General features: G+C 40.0%; 1 protein-coding gene across 1 annotated transcript in view; it reads right to left on the bottom strand.

The window, feature by feature from the left end:
- The window catches only part of CNTNAP2 (contactin associated protein 2), a 1,369,824-nt gene that overhangs the window by 450,911 nt on the left and 895,360 nt on the right, over positions 1-23,553 (bottom strand). The gene's annotated exons all lie outside the window — the stretch shown is intronic.

A 23,553-nucleotide genomic window follows, 5' to 3' on the forward strand; every position in this document is an offset into this window, starting at 1 on the left:
AGATAAGGGCATTGGGCTAAAATGGGGTCTGAAACAACTAAATGTAAAATCTCATACCTTATTGATTATTGGGGTGCATATCTTAAATTCATAAATTGTTTGTGATCACATTGCACAGTTTAATCCTCCCTATAATCTACATAACACAATCTATACTCCACAATCAACTACAGATAAAATTGAAACTTTCTTTCCTCCCTTTCCCTCACGACTGTAACTGAAATCTAGTTATCCTCTCTTTAGTAGCTTTACATCTTCTCTGAAGGGATAGCCAAAGATGTAGCTATCAAAGTGGTTGTCCTGTCGGGAACCCTTTATTATTTTAATGCTGGAGTAGGGTATAGGTGAAAACAATTACTGGACTGGCTAAACGGTCTTGCCACATCATGTCTCAGAACGCCAGAAATGACCAGGAACAGGGACTGAAGCAGTGAAATGCAGATGGCAACACTGGAGAAGTAAGCCAGGGAAGTAAGAGGATATAATTGTTTTCACCCTCCCCGGGCATTGCTGAAAAAAAAGGAGGCCCAGTTGGACAACCCCTTTACGTCTGCTGTCAACTTACAAAACCTTTACCTGCGGAAACACACCTCCTCTGCCCTGCAGTACTATTTCCAGTGCTACGCTCATTTAGAATCCATGAGAAAGCTCCTTTCAAGATGATACTTCCTCCCATATAGGTTGCCTACTCTTATGGTAATTGTAAAACTGAGAGGTATTTGAAGAAATGGTATGTGTTACTCTCTCGATTTTCTTGTACCCCCCCCCCCCCCCTTTCAATTTCTGTTTCTTATTTGTTTGTTTTTTTCTTAAGGTCTTCGTGCCCTGACATGCCGTGGCCCGGTTCGCGGGGACTGGTAATGAACCTGCTGGTGGGCTCTGGTGTTTTGGGCTACTTGTCACGGTGGAAACACCCACCCCTGGACACACGGCGACCAGACCTTAGTTACAACTGATGTGAGGTGCGGAGTGTAGGTGGGGGGGGGAGTCCCACTTTATACAGTGTTCTAATTTACTAGAATTGATTTACTAGAATTGATCTTTGGTGTAAATAAGAAAACAACAATAGTAGTAGCTTATAGAAAAGGAGAATAGAACAGGAGCAAGTATCAGGGACCGGACAGGAGGGTTCGTTGCCTAATTTATTAAGTACTCTGCCAGGATATTGTAAAGTGTGTGAAGTGACTTGAAGAACTCCTCATACTCATGTATAAATCAGTCCTGGTTACCTTGTCTGACAGCCTTCTTTCCTTCCTACTCAGCCAAGCGAAATTCAGTAAAGAGCAGCTATCTTGCACTGTGCTCTACTGGGAACCAGTCTAACTTGTCCTCTCCTACTTTAGGTAGTTACTGCCTGAGAGAAGAATCCATGGCGTAGGCAAGGGGGTTGCTCCCTTATCTCTGGCTACCCTGGGGTTAAGTCTAGCAATGAATAATTGTGGGGATCACTGGCTCTGGATACAGGTTCCATACGTCTTACCTAACTTGAAGCCAGGCTTCAACTAACTGTAGGAAATGGAGAGGAAAGAGAGGGGTGTGTGTGGCTAAAAGTTCTTTTGTGACTGCAGCTTTGCTCTAGGGGAGTGTGACATCTAGTGGATCGAGTGTTGGAGTATGGCACAGCAGTTAACTGCACTAACTGTGACATCTGATAGAGACACTTTTGCCTAGGTGTATGGAAAAGAAGAAAACATGTAGTGTGACACAGCAGACAGAATTGTTGGCCACAAATTTGTATTGCAGATGCATATATCCTTTGTTCAGCCTTTGAAACTGACAGTATGGATATACATATTTCTGTGCTGTTCAGTTTCTAGATCACACAGCAGTACATACAGTACTTACCGAGACTCAAACAAATACATGCATTGTACTTTTAGAATGTTGTAGGTCTATAGGTTGTAGATTTTCTTAAATGAAAAGGGAGAATCTTTTAATTTCTTTCTATAGCATTTTTTTTTACTATATTATATTTCATAAGTCTAGACACATCAATGCAATGAGATGAATTCGAACCAAAGAGTTTAGTGCACAGCTCTATGCTTCTTCTGGGTATATTTAGTGATTGGTAGAAGGTCTGAACACTCAGACCCTTACCAATCCAAACATTTCACATGTATGTGTGACATTATGAAGTCCAACAGCATCCTTACTAAATTCAGATAATTCTCTGGTGTCTATTAAATTCCAGGTACAGAGAGACATTTCGACCCAGTAGGGTCTTGATAAAGTATGCTTGACAAAGACCCTATCTTACTTAACTAAATGTTTACCAAAGGTTAGCAAAAGCTATTTTAGTGGATAACTCAGAAGAATTATCTTCTCATACAATATAAAAAAATTGGTCCCTCATGACAATGTGACATTTTTGAGCCAGTGCACAAACTTATTGTCTATAACCGTCCCTTCTTAAAGGTACTAAAATAGTTTTCTGGCTCTTATATTGAAAGGTTGATTGTTCTCGTGTTTGTTCTGTTTTATATTGGCTGGGGGGAAAAAAAAGCTGGTCAAGTTAAAAAAAGCGATATCTACTTGCCTCAATGCCCCCTCCCACTACTGCTGCTGTCATGTAGCCAGATCCCAATATACAGCACTTCTGGATTGAGGGCATTGCCCACTCGGGTAATCAGTTGCCAATGCAGTATCTGTAAGTATTTATGTCAACCATTTATTTGCAAGAGAACCACTTTAACCCCTTAGGGACCAAGCCTGTTTGGGCCTAAATGACCAGGCTCATTTTTTAAAATCTGACCTGTCTCACTTTATGCGCTTATAGCTCAGTGATGCTTTAACGTATGCTAGCGATTCTGAGATTGTTTTTTCGTAACATAGGGTACTTTATTTTAGTGGCAAAATTTGGTCACTGTCTTGGGTGTTTTTTGTGAAAAACATCAAAATATAATGAAAAATTTGAAAATTTTGCACTTTACAAACTTTAAAATTCTTTGCTTCTAAAAAAAAAAAAAAAAAAGGCACATGACAAAAATTAGTTAGTAAGTCACATTATCAATATGTCCTCTTTATTCTGGCTTCATTTTGTAAACATATTTCACTTTTTTAGGTTGTTACGGGGCTTAGAAATGTATCAGCAAATTATCAAATTTTCATGAAATTTCCAAAACTGATTTTTTTTAGGGACCAGTTCTTTTTTTAAGTTGATTTAGGAGGCTTGTATACTGGAAACCCCCATAAGTGACCACATTTTGGAAACTAGACACCTTAAAGAATTAATCTAGTGGTATAATGAGCATTTTAACCCTACAGGGGCTGGAGGAAAGTATTCACAATTAGGCCGGAAAAAATGGAAAATAGAAATTTTCCAATAATATATTTGTTAAGATTAAAGTATCTCATTTTCATAATAAACATGAGAGAAAATTCACCCCAAATTTTGTAACTCAGGTTCTCCTGAGTACAATGGTACCCCATATGTGGGCGTAAACCACTGTAAGCCACATGTAAATATGATAACATGCATATTATGCTTATTATGCATGTTATCATATTTACATGTGGCTTATGACATCATAAGATACTGGTATCTAACCTGAACCCCAAAGGACTGTCTCTGAGGGTTATTGCTATCCCTATTGGTCATACATACAGTTTCTGACGTGTAATAGTGCAGCCATAAAAGTGTACTCCTGACTGTGTTGTGTGTGGTTTGTCTGTGTCTTGGGGTTATCCTGACCTGTCGCTCCAAGTGTTTATAGGAGGCCGGGCCAGGGTGAACACCCGACGCACACACAGAGTACACACACTATATCCCCACTTGTCTCCTACCCTTTTCTATATTTATCTGATTTTTCTATTTATTTAAACACAACAATTCTATATAATCTCTAAACAGTAACCACTGTGTTTTGTGAAGGTCTCCTGATGATCCCAGGGACATATCTCGGTGAAACGCGTAAAGACTTGGTTTGAGACAGAGATACCTGTTTATCGCAATTTTTTTCTGAAGTCTGGGTTTATCTTTATACATCTGGGCTCATCTATCCCTAAGTATACCAGTCTATCAGAGGGTCAACACCCTAGATCTGTAGTGAAGTGCCGATTTCATATGTGTAGAACACTTGTTTTATTACATTTTTTACTTTTAATGCATATCTAATAAAAGTTAGATTTTATACGTGATTCTGGGAAATTCAATTTGGGGTAGTTACAGGCAGTCTGTGGCAATCTGGGGTGGTTACGGGCAATCTGTGGTGGTTACAGGCTGTCTGGAATGGTTATGGGCTATCTGGGGGGGATACGGTCAATCTGGGGAGGGTACGGGCAATCTGGGGAGATTACGGGCAATCTGGGGAGATTACGGGCAATCTGGCATAGTGACGGGCAATCTGGGGTGGTGACGGGCATTCTGGGGTGGTAACGGGCAATCTAGGGTTGGTTATGGGCTGTCTGGGATGGTTATGGGCTATCTGGGGTGGATACGGTCAATCTGGGGTGGATACAGGCAATCTGGGGAGATTACGGACAATCTGGGTTGATTACAGGCAATCAAGGGTGGTTACAGGCAATCTGAGGTGGTTACAGGCAATCTGGGGTGGTTACAGGTAATCTGGGGTGGTTACAAGTAATCCAGGGTGGTTACGGGTAATCCAGGGCACTTGACTTTGGTGACAGGCGTAAAAAAGTGCCGGCACCATTTGGAACAAGCTATCAGTGGTATATAGTATATACCGCTGATCACCTGTACTGGGACTTGTATGGAAAAGAAGAAAACATGTAGTGTGACACAGCAGACAGAATTGTTGGCCACAAATTTGTATTGCAGATGCATATATCCTTTGTTCAGCCTTTGAAACTGACAGTATGGATATACATATTTCTGTGCCGTTCAGTTTCTAGATCACACAGCAGTACATACAGTACTTACCGAGACTCAAACAAATACATGCATTGTACTTTTAGATTGTTGTAGGTCTATAGGTTGTAGATTTTCTTAAATGAAAAGGGAGAATCTTTTAATTTCTTTCTATAGCATTTTTTTTTACTATATTATATTTCATAAGTCTAGACACATCAATGCAATGAGATGAATTCGAACCAAAGAGTTTAGTGCACAGCTCTATGCTTCTTCTGGGTATATTTAGTGATTGGTAGAAGGTCTGAACACTCAGACCCTTACCAATCCAAACATTTCACATGTATGTGTGACATTATGAAGTCCAACAGCATCCTTACTAAATTCAGATAATTCTCTGGTGTCTATTAAATTCCAGGTACAGAGAGACATTTCGACCCAGTAGGGTCTTGATAAAGTATGCTTGACAAAGACCCTATCTTACTTAACTAAATGTTTACCAAAGGTTAGCAAAAGCTATTTTAGTGGATAACTCAGAAGAATTATCTTCTCATACAATATAAAAAAATTGGTCCCTCATGACAATGTGACATTTTTGAGCCAGTGCACAAACTTATTGTCTATAACCGTCCCTTCTTAAAGGTACTAAAATAGTTTTCTGGCTCTTATATTGAAAGGTTGATTGTTCTCGTGTTTGTTCTGTTTTATATTGGCTGGGGGGAAAAAAAAGCTGGTCAAGTTAAAAAAAGCGATATCTACTTGCCTCAATGCCCCCTCCCACTACTGCTGCTGTCATGTAGCCAGATCCCAATATACAGCACTTCTGGATTGAGGGCATTGCCCACTCGGGTAATCAGTTGCCAATGCAGTATCTGTAAGTATTTATGTCAACCATTTATTTGCAAGAGAACCACTTTAACCCCTTAGGGACCAAGCCTGTTTGGGCCTAAATGACCAGGCTCATTTTTTAAAATCTGACCTGTCTCACTTTATGCGCTTATAGCTCAGTGATGCTTTAACGTATGCTAGCGATTCTGAGATAGTTTTTTCATAACATAGGGTACTTTATTTTAGTGGCAAAATTTGGTCACTGTCTTGGGTGTTTTTTGTGAAAAACATCAAAATATAATGAAAAATGTAAAAATTTTGCACTTTACGAACTTTGAAATTCTTTGCTTCTTAAAAAAAAAAAAAAAAAGGCACATGACAAAAATTAGTTAGTAAGTCACATTATCAATATGTCCTCTTTATTCTGGCTTCATTTTGTAAACATATTTCACTTTTTTAGGTTGTTACGGGGCTTAGAAATGTATCAGCAAATTATCAAATTTTCATGAAATTTCCAAAACTAATTCTTTTTAGGGACCAGTTCTTTTTTTAAGTTGATTAAGGAGGCTTGTATACTGGAAACCCCCATAAGTGACCACATTTTGGAAACTAGACACCTTAAAGAATTAATCTAGTGGTATAATGAGCATTTTAACCCTACAGGGGCTGGAGGAAAGTATTCACAATTAGGCCGGAAAAAATGGAAAATAAAAATTTTCCAATAATATATTTGTTAAGATTAAAGTATCTCATTTTCATAATAAACATGAGAGAAAATGCACCCCAAATTTTGTAACTCAGGTTCTCCTGAGTACAATGGTACCCCATATGTGGGCGTAAACCACTGTAAGCCACATGTAAATATGATAACATGCATATTATGCTTATTATGCATATTATCATATTTACATGTGGCTTATGACATCATAAGATACTGGTATCTAACCTGAACCCCAAAGGACTGTCTCTGAGGGTTATTGCTATCCCTATTGGTCATACATACAGTTTCTGATGTGTAATAGTGCAGCCATAAAAATGTACTCCTGACTGTGTTGTGTGTGGTTTGTCTGTGTCTTGGGGTTATCCTGACCTGTCGCTCCAAGTGTTCCGTAACTTGTCTCCTACCCTTTTCTATATTTATCTGATTTTTCTATTTATTTAAACACAACAATTCTATATAATCTCTAAACAGTAACCACTGTGTTTTGTGAAGGTCTCCTGATGATCCCAGGGACATATCTCGGTGAAACGCGTAAAGACTTGGTTTGAGACAGAGATACCTGTTTATCGCAATTTTTTTCTGAAGTCTGGGTTTATCTTTATACATCTGGGCTAATCTATCCCTAAGTATACCAGTCTATCAGAGGGTCAACACCCTAGATCTGTTGTGAAGTGCCGATTTCATATGTGTAGAACACTTGTTTTAATACATGACGGGCAATCTGGGGTGGTTATGGGCTGCCTGGGATGGTTATGGGCTATCTGGGGTGGATACGGGCAATCTGGGGTGGATACAGGCAATCTGGGGAGATTACGTACAATCTGGGGAGATTACAGGCAATCTAGGTTACGGGCAATCTGGGGTGGTGACGGGCAATCTGGGGTGGTGACGGGCAATCTGGGGTTGTTACAGGTAATCTGGGGTGGTTACAAGTAATCCAGGGTGGTTACGGGTAATCCAGGGCACTTGACTTTGGTGACAGGCGTAAAAAAGTGCCGGCACCATTTGGAACAAGTGATCAGTGGTATATAGTATATACCGCAGATCACTTGTACTGGGACCACCCGAGTGGTCACCGATCATTGCCCCATGCTCTCCGCCACCTCCGGTGGTGGAGAGAATGGAGCTTTGATCATTTTTAGGAATCCATCACTGTGAACAGAGTCTGTTCACAGTGATGGTGGCGGCCATCTTGGATCAGATGGCCACCCTGGGAGGGAAGGGTCAGTGACCAGGTCACTAGGGTTAATTCTGGGGACAGGGGGAGACATGTTCTCCTCTCCTCTCACTGTGGATTCACGGTGAGAAGAGATGAAAGCGATCAGCTGCGCTGGCAATGTCTGTTACCGGTGGCCGCCGTTATACTGATAATAACGGCGATCCCCGGAGAGGGGACTTGCCGGGACTGACCCTACACTCTGCCCCAACCCCTCAGCTACCTCCGGTAGCTGAGAGGAGGGGGCTGCGGGCATTACCGGCGCCGCTGCACTATTCTGCACCATCGCCATAAAGAGCTGATGGCAGCAGAATAGAGCCCAGTAGTGATCGCCGTAAAAATCCGTATCGGCGGTCACTAATAACATAATACATGTATTCTCTGGGTCATTACGTTTACGGTGATACCACATTTGTATAGGTTTTTTTAACTATTATCACTTTGGCGCAATAGAAACTATCTTCCTAGCAAAAACCCACAAAAACTGTCGCCGCATTTCAAGATCCATAGCGTTCTCATCTTTTGCGCGACAGAGCTGTTTTTGGGCTTATTTTTTGTGGGAAGATCTTTAGTTTCTTTTAATACCAAGTTTTTTATGTATATGACTTTTTGATCTTTTTTATGACGTATTTTCTAAAGTGGATTGATAAAATACAGCTATTCTGGTACTGTTTTTTTTTTTTTTTTTTTTTACAACGTGTGTCGTGCGATATAATTATTGATATAGTTTTATAGATTGGGTCGTTACAGATGTGGCGATACCAAATATGTATAGGATTTGTGTTTTTGATCATTTTTATGTCACGTTTTATTGGGTATAGGGAATGTAATGCATCTTTATTACTGGCTGTGTTGTGTTTGGTGCACTTTTTTTTCACTTTTTTTTACTTTTACACTAGTGTACATTACTGTACACTAGTGTAAAATACTTAGATCACTGATACAATACACTGCAGTACCTGATGTACTGCAGTGTATTGTATCATGCCTCATGCTGACAGGCAATAGCCACGGCCACCCCTGTCAGCATGAGGCATCTCCATGGTGACCCCGTGGACCTTCATTAGGACCCCGGGATCACCATGGAGACATCGGAGGACCGGACGGCGCCGCGGGACATCGCGATCACGTAAGTGACCCACGGCGCGGTCCGGGATCCACCTGGACCCGTTAGATGCCGCTGTCATGGTTTGACAGCTGCATTTAACGGGTTAAACTGCCCGGAGCAGAGAATCCTCCGCTCCGGGAAGTTACAGGAGGGTGTCAGTGGTCACACTGACCGATGATCACCCGTCCTGCAGCCGTCGCCGGGCGGTAATTTATTCCGATACGCCCGCCGTTAAAAGGCGTACGCATCGGAATAAAGCCCATTAGTGGCCGCCGTGAAAAGGCAGCATGGCGGTCACTAAGAGGTTAATGCTCCAAATGTTACCAGGGTTGGTCATTTTTTAGATAGCTATGTACTGTTATTAGCGCAGTAAAACTGACAAAACAACTAACACAATAATAACCAGGATCACATGTAACCTTCACAGATAATGTGAATGAAGGGTACATGCCACTCCTGGAGCCTTGTGGTCTTGTTATTTAAGCTGAGACCATCTGGATTTGTCTTTTCTGTGCAATGCAAGAAACAGCTCTGTTGTTTTGTAGTCTATGTCTGGACCCTGATAACAATATATAAAATGTAATTATATATATTTTTTTACTATAAAGGTATTACATTGTTTAGCTTCAAGCCCGTTGTTGGTTAACCATAGACTGAAATAAAAAAAAAAGTGGTACTAGGCACTGGGTAGCCTTATACTGGAATTCCTTATATAGGTTAGGGCTCATTAAGTCATGCAACAGTTTTAGGGCCCTATTACATGGGACGATTATCTGCGAAATAAGGCAGAATAGGGCAGATATCGTCACATGTAATAAAGACAATGATCAGGTGAGGAGACGATTATTGGCAGATACATAAAGATGTATGCTCAACACTCCCCCAGTGTCCTCTAGCCCTTTCCTTGCTAACCAAAACCATCACTAACACTTCTGAACCTGTCTCTGACAATCACAAGGCTGTCCTGGTCATTGAGCAATGGGGTGGGGGGGAGAGGAAGGCGGACACTGGGGGAGCGTGGAGAGGTAAGTATAGATCTGTCTGTACAGCCCCTCATGCATGATTATCGAGCTGCACGATCTAGGTTCGCTCATCTCTACTTAGTAGCTTGTGTGCATTACTGTATTACAGTATTATTTTGTATGCATTGTACCTCCATCTGTCTCAATATTAATTTCATTTGGGGCATATAGAGTAATTTTGTATTGGATTTCATACTAATCTGACAGAAAAAAGGGAAATCATTAAATAATACATAGTGATGAGCGAATAGTGAGATATTCGAATATTCGATATTCGTACGAATATTCAGTGAATATTCGAATATTTGATTGAATATTCGATCCCATTAAAGTCTATGGGAACAAGTATTCGATTAGTGAAAAACATCTATTTGACCATTTGGAGGGTAAAACCGGAAGCTGGGGGATTTGACCGCTTATCGAATATTTATCGAATATTCGCGGGATATACGTACGAATATCGAATATTCGAATATCTCATTATTCGATCGAATATCTATTCGATCGAACAGTATTTGCTCATCACTAATACATAATATGACAAACTTATGGGACACATCTCTTATTCATAGAATTCAAGTATTTAATTCAGTCCTTTTGGTACAGAAGAACAAAATATGTTATGTGAAGTGATGAAGGATGCTTCTCTATTTGACAGTCTGGTAGACAATTCTGGGTTTGGTAAATGCCATGAGAATGTTACCTGCTAACTGTATAGTTCCAACTGTAAAGTTTGGTGGAGGAAAGATAATGGTATAGGGCTGTTTTTCAAGGGTTGGATATGTCTTTTAGTTTCAATGAAGGGAAATATTAATGCTTCAGCAAAACATTTTGGGCAACTGTAGAGTTACATCTTTGTTGGGAAATGGCTTTTTCTGTTCCAGCATGGCTGTCCTCCAGTGAACACAGCGAGGTCCATAAAGGTTTGACTGGGTAAGTTTGGTGTGAAAGAACGTGATTGTAACGCCAGGAGTAGTGGATCCTCTGTACCGTCACTAGCGATGGCATAAACCGCACCAGGGAGCGGAGACTAAGGGGCCACTGGTTTTAACCTGGGCTTGCTGCGGCAGGCGACCCCCAGGTCGCTACCCCTGGCTTGGTTGCTAGTGACGGCGAGCGAGGTGTGGCAGGAGCAGTAGGCAGGAGATAGTGCTGGCAGTGGTCGATAGGCGTAACCGCAGGTGACAGGCAGTGCACAGGAACAATGGACTAGGCAGCGGGCAGGAACTAAGGACAGGGACAGCGGACAGGGACAACAGGGAGCTGGGCCAAACGCTATGGGAAGCATGTAGAGGCTCCAACACGAGGGACAGGGGCATGCTGGGCTTTATAGGGAATGATTAGTGCAACTTCAATTAGGGGCAGACTGGCTCTTTAAATCCGAGACAGCCGGCGCGCGCGCGCCCTAGGGGGCGGGGGCGCGCGCCAGCCGGCACAGCGAGAGACAGGAGCGGAGGAAGGTGAGGAGCCCCCAGGGGCCGAACTAGCAGCAGCGCCGGGTCCCGTTACTGGGACACCGGCGGCTGCCAGTGGGAAGGAGGAGGTGCGGCGACGGCCCGGAGCGCGGGACGCCGCCGCAGCCGGGACAGTGATGGACCTACACATCAATCCTATGAAACAACTTTGGGGTAAACCAAAAAGGTGAATGGTAAAGTTCATGTCAGCATGGAAAATGTAAAGCCCTTACCTTTAGGCTATATTCACACAGTAAAATAAAAGCAAAATGTGACAGTAAAATAGGTATAGAAAGCGGCCATATTTTGAATCTAATATTGTACCACATTAAAATCTATGAAAAAATTTTAGTCTGTGCACACATTGGGAAATACAAACATATTTCTTTCAGTGTGTACACAGACGTCTGTTTTTTTCTAAGCCTTTAAAGCAGCAGATTATAAGATTAAAAATACACCTACATTTTTTTACTATTTTACTATCGTATTTTGCGTTTTTTTTTTTTTTTTTTATTACTGTGTGTGAACATAGCCTTAAAGTTAGTCATATTGCAGTTATGTAAATGGAAATGTGAGAATTTACAATTCAGAGCTCATTATGCAGCTCATTTCCTATGGTTGTGAAAACTATGCCGTATAGTAATAAACCTGAGCAATTAATTATTTTCCTGCACCTGTGCCAGTAATTTCCTTAAGGTGTCACATTTTGCTGGAGTTAGAGAACTGAAAGTGTTTGAAGACTCTAGAGTAAGCATAAATGTATTTCTGGTCACCAGAATCACTGGGGTATACTGGGAAAAAGCCTTCCAAATTAATTGGATTCAATACGTGTGTAATTGTTCTTTTGTACCTGCCTTGTAGCACACACATTTTAGCCACTTTATTTTATGGAATGTTGATTATGTCAAAGGGTGCATGAATAGCTTAAACATTACTTGCATCTAATATGCATAACTCTTTAAAGTAGTTACATAGCCTAGATTGCTTTTAAATTTATGCAGTTGTAATAAAAGAGCATTGCTGCAAGCTTCAGCGATGCCTTTATACAGCTGTCATGGTGGGTCAAGCAACCAGAGAGCATTTATCATGTGATGATAAGCCATGTATACTTTTACATATACCAACACAAATTATGCAATATATAGCCTCTTCATAATGTATATTAGATTATGTAAATCAGTGTTAGGGAATTTTCTTGTTGAATTTAGTGAAATGAGACACAGCATTCTGTATGCTTTAACCATTTAAAAGCTATTTGGTGGTCATAGGGGATTTTGTATGATTTCCGCCGGGGGAGTTGAGGCTGGCCTTAAATTGTAGTATTAAAGCAATATATTAGGGCCACATGAAACGCCAATGCTGCACATTTTTCTACCATCTTAAATTAGAAGGAAACTAACAACAGGTTAGAAGACTCTAACTTGCTGTCATGTTTCAAAGGGCCAGGAGTGCTAAGAATGAGGAAATTTTCATACTTTATAAAAAAAATAAAAATAAATAACTTTATTTAATATGCAAATTAGACAATTTGGTGTACTGAGTTTGAAACACTCAGTACACTGATCCGCCCAACTAGCAGATTATGCAGCAAGATCCATAAAATTGTGAATTTCCTTTGCATTTTGACCTCCCCTATCAATCAAAGAAAAATCAAGAAAAATTTGCAATAAATCTACAGCAAACATCAAAAATTATTGGCAGGTCAAATTCTGCACATAAATTTGTATGGCTCCACAGTGTCTGACTGACAGTTGTACCTCTGATCCACCTCTTAACTACTGTACTTGCATTTCTGCAATGTGTTACCCTAATAGCTGGTCATGTCATAGAAAGATATACTCTGAACACTGGTTAAAAGTAAGGCATCCCAAGGGAATAATCACTCTATTTATAATGTCCATATGCCCTAACAACCCTTAGGGGGAGATTTATTAAAGGGTGTAAAATTTAGATTGGTGCAAACTTGCCACAAAAACACAAACAGCTCCTCTTTTCTTTGACCAGAGCTGGAAGCTAAGCTGTGATTGGTTGCAGTGGGCAGTTTGCACCAGACTAAATTTTACAACCTTTGATAAATCTCCTCCTTAGTCCCTTGGATTGGATTATATTAGTTCAATGTATTTAAAGATTTGATATAAAAATTATATCTAAAAAGCTAAAGCAATAAAAAAATAAAAGTAGAAAATGACATAGTGGTATTGTTAATCCCTTCACTCCATTTTACGCCCATGTTCACACAGTGTATTTTTTAAGACAAAAATGGCTGTTGTAAAAACAATGGCTGTTCTTGCCTTAAAATAATGTGCTGTATTGAACTCTATTGGAACAATGGCCGTTGTGCACAAACTGTATTGAACAATGACTGTTGTTACTCTATGGCAGTGCAAAAATTTGACTTGTTAATTATTTACGGCCGCTAATGCAGGAACAACGCCCGTTGTTTATACACAGTGTGAACAATGGCCGTTGTTCCCATAGAGTTTAATACAGTGCAATATTTTAAGGCAAAACAAGTCTATACATACTGTAGTCTTAATATACAACACAGACAGCAATGCTTTAGCACACTTCATCCTATATGTATCCTATCTGTATAGGAGTGAGGAACAAAAGCTGCTGTTTATTTAAGATAATTTCCTTAAAGGGAATCTGTCACTAGTATTATGCTGTTTTAAATGAGAGCAGTATAAACCAGTGACAGAAATGCTAAACAGATCGGTGTATTATTTTTATCAGTCTGTTCAGCCGTTCTCCTAATATGCAGGAGAATAGAATTCTTGCCTCACTCCTTCCCCCGCCCTCCAGCTGCTTATTGACAGCTGAATCCCTATACACAGCTTGGATAGATAACTGCCAATTAGCAGCTGATGAGCAGAGTTTTCTGCTTCTCATGAATGTTGACGACTACTGGGCTTACACACATAATGGAGAGGACTACTTTTTGTTTATGTTATTCAGAAAGATATCTCCGAATCAGCTGCACAGAACAATGTAAGTGATACATAATTTTGTTCAGCTTGTTTTGTTCGCTACTTTAAGCTACCCTTAGATAGGACAGCATATTCCTACTGACAAAGTCTCTTTAACTAGAGATTAATCTCTTAAATGTCATGGTTAGTAATGACTATGGTTTGATGAAGAGAAGGTGTTTCCTTAGTTAACCCATCAGCATACAACTGACGGGTGGGATAATGCACCACAAAACAGAAGTATTATAATCTATTATGGAAATGATTACAAGAGTGCAGTTACAAGACCACAAATAGAATAAAAAAACACAAAGCACTTTAAATATATAAAAAATTTGAAAACTATTCAGATATGCCATTTCTGTACTCATAACCTGCACATTAACCCGTCATGTCATCCATACGGCTATATAAGTTTCTACTGCCGATGCCCTGTGCAGTGGGAATATATACAGTGTATAAGTTCCCGGCATAAAGGGGTTTAAATGGGAGCGGGGCTTCTTCAGTGTGAGTGGCCCCATGCACATTTGTGTCCCAGAAGATAGGCATAATCACAGGCCAGGGCAATCACGCAGCTGTCTGCTATTAACTCTTCAAAAGCAATAATCTATAGTGATCACAGTGTATAGGGAGTCAGTGACAGGAACAATACCAGTCACTTACTAATCAGGGTCTCAGGCAAACACCAGGATTGTAAATGTAAATTATATATGAGAAAAAAATAAATAAAAAGCAAATAAAAAATTTCCATTTACAGCAATATGGTGTTGATAAATATTAAAGATAATGGCTCAAAACAGCCCTGTAGATGGTAAAGCAAAAGCATTATGGCTCTTAGAAGGTGAGGGGGAACGTTGCTTCAGAGTGACCTGGACATTTGTGGAACAATAACCTTTGGTCATGAATGGGTTAAAGATAATCACACTGCACAGTGAACAGTAGTTTTTTTCCCCCACCACTCTTCTTCAACAAAAAAACTTGGTTATTGCAGTACATTTATTCCATAAAAAGTTGATTTTGGGGCTTTTTTTTTTTTTTTTTTTTCAAAAATTGCATGCAGTTATTTTCAGCTAATATATTGTTGACAAGGATGAGTTGAAAGGGCATGCCTGTACCTAAACACCTGCTGATTTGGGCCTCTACACTTCACCTGTAGTTGCAAATGCATAAGATGTTAATAATATTCCACCTGGGGCACAGTAAGTATATAAATTATTTATTGCCCTTACAAGACTGTGCTTTGTTCAGCATTAAATTGTTTTGTTTCTTTAATAGAATGACCTTCTTAGCTGTCATGGACTAGGCAAGAGTCCTGCTTTGTCTGTTTGTAACAAAGCAGTTTCAGATAACATCAACTTTATCGAGCCAAGTTTCTACTGAAGAATTTAAACTGGAATAGGAAGGAACACGGCATAGCACAGCAAACTATTCCAAATGTTGTTCAATAAAGAAAGACTTCTAAAACTCAAACAGCTATTCAGATGTAACAGTTTCTTTTGGAGTTATGAGCCATATATTCTCACATTTATTATGGTCATATCACAGTTGGTGGTGCCCTTTTTTTTGTAGGGTAACATAATGTGTAACTTTAGGGTTTGATTTGAAAAAAAGCCAAACATTTGAACTGCTTTCTGTAACAATTACCTAGCAAAACCTATTGGGTACCCTACTGACCCCACTTCTTTTTATTAGCATAAGTACAGTACATAGTGAGGGATAATCAAAACTTTCTACATCAAAATTGTGGCCTGATGATCCAGGTTCAAATGCCCCCACAAACAGAGATAGAGTGGTCAATATTGGACAGTGCATTGGTTTAACCAAATGGGATAAAAAGGTTTCAGTCACACACAGACCCTTCTGCCAGAATATGATGTAAGGAGTGTTCGCCAGAGAGTGTATTCTTAGGCTATGTTCACAAACACTATTTTTGCTCTGTATTTTGCTCAGTATTTTTCAACCATAACCAGGAGTGGATTGAAAACACAGAAAGGCTATGTTCACACACTGTTGAAATTAAGTGGATAGCATTTAACAGCAAATAATGCCTGTTATTTCAAAACAGCGGCCATTGTGTGTGAACATAACCTTAAGGCCCTATTACACAAAGCATTATGGCCGATAATCGCTTGGTGTAATAGTAGACAACGATTGGCTGACATGCCAAAGATAAGCCTGGCAATGATCTGCTTCCGCCCCCCTGCGCAAAAGGAGCAGCAGGAGCAGAGCGCACGCTGTCTCTTATGGGCTGCCCAGAAGATTTAGCGATCACCCAGGCAGCCCCCCCCCCACCCCGCAGATCCCCGCAGCCCCTTAGGTTCATGCTTGCTCTCCATGGAATAGGAGCTTTAGGCTATGTTCCCATGCAGTATTTTTGCACAGTATTTTGGTCAGTATTTTTAAACCAAAACCAGGAATGCACTTAAAGGGAACCAATCATGCCGAAAATCCATCTTAAGATAAGGAAACATGCTGGCACATCACCCAGCACGTTTCCTAAACATCCCCCTGTAACCTCCGTGCCCCCCTCCATCAGTCAGTAATCTTACTTTGAAGAAGTCCCGCCCAGAGGGGCATGCTTGAGGTCTGCCTTCCATCCACATGACCTGGAGGCTTGCGTTTCACGTCGGCGGCGCGCTGACGTCATCCGCACGCAGCGCATACGTCTTCTGTAGACAACGCCGACGTACTGCGCATGCACGGACTCCGGAAGACGACGGCGCTGCGTGTGGATGACTTCAGCGTGCCGCCGACGTGAAACGCAAGCCTCCGGGTCACAAGGGTGGAAGGCAGACCTCAAGCACGCCCCTCTGGGCGTGATCACAGCCATTACAGATGCCCAGGACCTGTGACTGATTCTGCCCACCTTGGCTAATTCCGCCCACCGTGACTACTTGCCAGAAATTTACATACAGCGCAGGACTTCTTTAAGGTAAGATTACTGACTGATGGAGGGGGGCACGGAGGTTACAGGGGGATGTTTAGGAAACGTGCTGGGTGATGTGCCAGCATGTTTCCTTATCTTAAGATGGATTTTCGGCGTGATTGGTTCCCTTTAAGTGTCTTTCTTATTCTAAGGACACAAGTAATTCTTGCAGCAGGTGCAGTAGTTTGAATAAGGCAAACATGATGTAACCTCCTTACTAGTTGTTAATGTTTGGTATAGCTGTTTATATTAATTATAGCTGATTATTAATGAAGTCTGGTGAAAAAACAAAAACAAAAAAACGAGTGCCAAATTATTAGTGTATAGTAATGGAAGTTTCAGTTTCAGCCTTAAAGGCTACCACTTTCTTGCTTTGAAGCTCTATTGCTTAAGCAGCAGCCTACCTGCAGTACAATACATACATTTTAACAAATGAAAACCGACAGTCCTTTTTAAAAGCGGGTCACTGAGATTAGCAGTTCCAATTGTCTTGAAGGGCAGCTGCATTAACAGAAACTAAAGAGACTTTGTGGAGCCATTACTTCGCTTACCGTGAAAGTTGGAAACTCATTGTCAGGTCAAGAGGGACAGAATATAATAGAGATTAAGATACAGGGCACAAAGACCTAGAAAGGTGAGAAGCCTTAGTTTTAATCATTGAATGGTAATATTTCGAGAATATGAATGGTTGAAGTAAAAGAAAGAAATGTGTTACACTAAATTAAATATTCTTATTATCTAAAACAAAACCAGAACATTGCAATGGCTTAGGGAATGTTCTTATGAGGCAACTCCTTTAACACCACTGCTTAGGCTGATTGCCAAAGCCAATACAGTTAGATTCACTTTTGTTTTTTCATGTTACATTATATTAGTTGATCATAATAAACTACAGTGGTCCCTCAACATACTATACTAATTGGTTCCAAGACGACCATTGTATGTTGAAACCATTGTACGTTGAGACCAAAACTCTATGGAAAACTGGTTAATTGGTTCTGAACCCCTGAAATGTCATCCCATAATGAGATAGAAAGCAGCTAACTAATATGTCCTAATAATAAGTCCTTACATATAGCACTCAGGAAGAGTGACTGGAAGCTATAAATTACTTTCTTTGTAGTAGACGAGAGAGTTTCCAGGGTCCTTTACAGATCATAGAGTCCCAGAAAAATAAAATGATGACGCCCTCACCTGTTGCCCAATGGAGCAACTCATCCTGGTGCAGGTAAAGAGCAGTACAGGACATGTAGTATCACACTGTACTGTATAGAAGAGATACCAGACAGCCAACCAGTGCATCCACTGGGGTTTTACTAGTAAAATGGCCACTTTTATTGGTTGGTCAGCTATTTTTTTACATGTGCTGCAGATTCTGACTGTCTGTAGCATTGTATGTTTAGTCTGGTCTCAGGTTATGATGGTCCAAAAAGGAACATTGTACGTTGAAAATGCTGTATCTTAAGTCCATTGTAACCACTGTACTACTCACAAAAGCTAGAGATATTTGACTTTCAGGTAACATGAATGGAAAATGTAATTTCCACATCTTAAACAATTTACTGAAATAAAAGCCAACAACAGTCATTGAGCATAGAGTTATGAGCCTATACATGGCGACTCAACTGATCCTATTGATTTTCTATGGGTCTCAGGTCTGGAGAAAGTGCAGGTCTCTTTATTTGAGGCCCTGCAAGACCAGACCCCTTATGATGCGACCTCGCTGACCTGAGGCTTTGTCGTCCATGAAGATGAAATTAGGCCTGTGTTGTTCATGCATTATTGCCTGGATTAATGATATTATTCAAGTAGTATGGGCTTGTCACTGTACCATTCACAAAGTGGAGTTCAGTTCTGTATTGAGTAGATGTAGCTGCCCGCACTGTAACATTACCACCATGCAGCACTTAACAAGATCCTTGATAGAGATCAGCAAGTTTGTAAAAAGTACTAAAACACTATGGAGTTGGACATGTGCATTCAAAATGTGGTGACCAGGGGTTGCCAGGTCTTGTGTAGTTGGGCAAGATGGTGGTGCCTCACTGAGTCACTTGTCATGGTTACCAGGAGTGGTATGTGCCCACCCCTGGGTGAACACATACACTTTTTAGTTTGAGCAGGTACAGGTGTTTGTGCAGGTGTATTGTGAAGACAACACAGAGTTTCTGGTGAACTTAAACAGGAACAAGTTTACTGTAAATCCTTCCAAGTCAGTAATAACAGGTGCAGACTTTTGAGAGAAGTTGCCAATACACAGGCAATACTGGAACCTTTGAACTGGGTACATGTACATGGAGTGAATACTTGAAAGTATCTCAGTTTCTCACTGGTGGATAAAGGAATACTAAGAATAGATAGGTAACAGCCCCTAAGTGCACTGGACTTGCAGTTAAGACGTGGAAGGAAGGGGGCTAACATGGGGCCTTGCCTATGTAGTAACAGAACTCTGCTGGGGTGACCTGACTGAAGAGGACTTGGTAGGAAAATCACCTGTACTCACAGTTTAGAGAAACACCGCCTATTGCCAGTAGAGATCATGGAGTGCCAGGACTGGGAAAATGGGCCCCGGGCCTATACAACTAGGGAACAGCTAGTAGTTGCCCCTTGTTATGTTTTAGCACTAAATATTGCTTGTGACAGAGAACTTACAAGAACTCCTGACTAACACCTCATCTAGACAAGACTCCCTAGCCCCCAACTGACTCCACCTGCCTTTTTTTTTTTTTTACCTCAGTAAATATTCTCTTCTTTGAATTGACAGAAATACACTGGAAGACTCTGTATACTAGCCTGTGATAGATAATGAATATTCACAGAGAGGTGTGTGGTACTCAGCATACGGATTGGCTACAGCAGAATCACCTGACAGTGGCTGACATAGCATGATCAAAAAATTACAAATAACCCTTACAGCATATATCTCCTTCAGCGGTGTAATATGGTGTACAGGAGACAGTGATGACGTCACCTAGAGACAAAACATGTTGAAGGGATTCATATACAGTTTTTAGATAGCGATTGTACGGGTTGGGAATTTCCCAGTGCTGCACCCTGGGTATTTTGAGAGACAATCTAGGATCTGTGATTGATACTACTCACCTGACATTGTGTTTTTAAACTTCTATACTGCTTTTATTAGTCACTTATTAAAAGTTATATTTTAGGGGTGAGGTTACTGTGGTAATAGGAATTTAGTGCCCTGGGCTTCGGCCCAAGGGTTTTTGACTAATTTTAGCATTTTCCACACCTGCCTTAAACTTTTTTGACTTCTATGGTTGGCATTTAACTTTATTCCTCAGGAGTAGATAATTTGCTTGGGCAAGGACTTTTAGCAGTTTTTCATACTTAAAGTGTCACTGTCGTTTAATTTTTTTTTTTGCAAAAAATGGGTTTATTAGCCGAATAAATGCATTTTTTATCATGGAAAAAGCAGTTTGAAGCTCTCCTTCCTGTCTTCATTGTTCTCTATGGAGAGGGGAGGGGTGGAGGGAGATGAGGCACCAAAACAGGACTACAAAGAGTTAATTTACAGCTACATCACCAGGCTATCTCCTCTGAGGTAAGCACTGACCTCTCTGACCTCTGAATAGCTGCTTTCACACAGTTCCCACCGTGTAATTCTTTGTTCTCTGCTCTCTGTTGCCGACTAATCTCCCTCCTTCCTCCTCCCCCCTCCCCTCTCCCATCTCCATAGAACAGACAGGGCCCGACTGATGTAAACCAGTGTAAACCTGTGTTTACAATGACAACATGGCTTCTGTCTTTTAAAGAATCTAGTACAGTGGCCTGTTTAATGCATGTGATATGACGTTATCGTGCATTTTCCCTCCTTGATTCATAATATGTTCATTACATTTTAGTTTTTTTTAACTATATAGACTAAAACAATATTCTTTTTAGACATCAGAAACAAGTTTAACAAATAAGCAACAACAAAATATCATTTAGATGTAAAGTATACACCTAAAGCTCCAAAGCCCCTCCCCCAATAAAAGTGTAAATCACCCCCCCTTCCCAATTCATACATAAAACACATAAAAAGTAATAAAGTTAATTAACATATTATATACGGTAGCGTGCGTAATCGTCTGATCTATTAAAATAAAACATTACTATTCCAGCACGGTGAACGGCGTGAACAAAAAGCGGTAAAAAACGCAGATTGCTTTTTTTTAAAGACATTTTATGTATAAAAAAATTAATAAAAAGCGATCAATATGTTTGATCTAGAAAAAAAAATGTTACTAATAAAAACTAAAGATCATGATGCAAAAAAATTACACCCTATACGACCCTGTAGGTGAAAAAGTAAATGCGCTATAGGGGGTACAATAGGGACATTTTAAATATGCCTCTTTGCAAAAAAAAAAAAAAATGTTTTACTGCTAATAAAAATGGTAAAACGTTAGAAGCCCTAGTAAACATGCATATCGATGTGTTCAAACCGACCTATAGAATCAAGGAAAAATGCCAGTTTTACTGTAAAGTGCATTACATAAACATGGAACCTCCCCAAAATTCACTGCATAAATGATATTTTGGGGGTTCCATCATTCATTTTATGGCAGATTGAAAGATTGCATTACAAAGTACACCTGTTCTTGAAAAAAACAAGCCCTCACATGGCCCTGTAGGTGAAAAAATAAAAGAGTTATGGGTCTTATAAGGCGAGAAGGCAAAAACAACAATGCAAAAGTCACAATTGGCCTTGTCCTTAAGGGGTTAAGGCTATGTTCACACAACGTCAATAAAAGAGAAAAAGCGTTAGATTTTTATATTTAAAATTATGTCAGTTTTTGCAGCGATTTAACTGACTGTAATGGCCATGCATTGAGGTCAATGGGAAGACGGATGTCCAATGGACATAGTGTAAGAAATAGCGGATCTTTTTGTCGCGGACGTCAAAATAATGAACATGATCATTATTTTCGGACATCTTTTACAAACAGCGGACATTTTTTCTTAGTAGTTTACACACAGTTTTTCTTTTGTCACCGTTCTTTCTCCGTTTTTACTATTAAATTCAATGGACTTTTCAATTAAGCCACAACCAAAAGGCAATTAGTAACCCCAAACTAAAATAATTTGCAAACACCAGTCATTGCACTAAGGGGAGGCAAGACAGCTAAATAACGTTGGTTATTTTAGCCTCAAATAAAGGGCGTAATTTTAAACGGAGCTCAAAAGACGTGTGAACGTAATGGTTCCTGGCTGAAAAAAAAATGGTTCCTGGCTGAATTTAAGAGTACTTTTTGTTGGCGGTTCTAATAACTAGCATGGTTATAAAAAGAGAAAAAAATGTTTGAGTTTAGCCTATGTTGAGTTTAAAACCTAAAAAAGCAATAAAAGAAAAGTATTAGCTATTGACAGTTTTGTTCTGAAAATGTATGATATGACATAAAATTATTTCTTATGAAGAAAGGAAAGTAAAAAATATTACTGAATATGTGACACGGACAGAGAAGATAAGTTTATGTGATAGCAGCTTTGCACTAGTGTTTGTTTTAACATTTATATGCAAACCAAATAATAAGCTGAATAAGGTATCAGTCTAATTTGCATATGTTTTAGCATGAAACACCCTACAGGTGTAAATTATGTACAAGTTTATTTTCATCTTGTCACCATTTGGTAAGATAAGCCTATTGTGTAAATGTGTTGATATAACTGACAAAGCTGCCACATGCAGCGCAACGCGTTGGGCATCTATTCATCTGATAGAATGAAGGCACACAGGACAGGTTGTTTTATTATTTACACTGCATACTAGTTTATTTTCTGTTATCTGTGTACCCTTTTCATACCATCTGTAATTATGCTATTTGGGCCAAAACATGTTTCACTTCTGCAGTTACATGAACCCTTTAATGTCCCAGCCAATTTTCTTTTTTTCTGGTATTCAAATGCCAAAGGATTGGACTTGAGCATGCTCCAGTTGGGCTCATCTCTAATGGTCACCATAAGGTGATAGAATATTGAAGGCTCAATATTTCTCAAACATCAAGAATATAAAGGACACTTAGCACATGCTGGTATATATATATACACACCAGTAAATATTAACCCAGAAGTCCAATACACATCAGTGGCGATTATTTATCAATTTCCACATCATCAAAGTATAAATCATCAAAAAAATAATTAGGGATGAGCGAACCGAACCGTTCCAAACCAGATTCGTTACGAACTTTGCAAAAAGTTTGTTACGAAGTTCGTTAGAAGCGCAACGGCGTCGCAAAACTATTGTTTTCACCGAATGGAAGAGGATATAAGGAATTATTACTCCTATAATCCCTTTTATCCTGTTATTATGTGAATATCAAGGTGTGTGACGTCACTACAGGAACAGGAAGTGCCTGAGCGTCCATGCTCTCTCTTGTGTGTCTAGAGTGCAGAGAGAGAGGGGCTCCGTGCTAGTTAGGGAGGGAAAGTACATAGATAGATAGGCAAACAAGTAGATAGCTACAGGGAGGTAGAGAGAGGGAAAGATAGGCAGAGA

This window comes from Dendropsophus ebraccatus, chromosome 2 (genome assembly GCF_027789765.1).
Source record: "Dendropsophus ebraccatus isolate aDenEbr1 chromosome 2, aDenEbr1.pat, whole genome shotgun sequence".
NCBI classification, from domain to species: domain Eukaryota; kingdom Metazoa; phylum Chordata; class Amphibia; order Anura; family Hylidae; genus Dendropsophus; species Dendropsophus ebraccatus.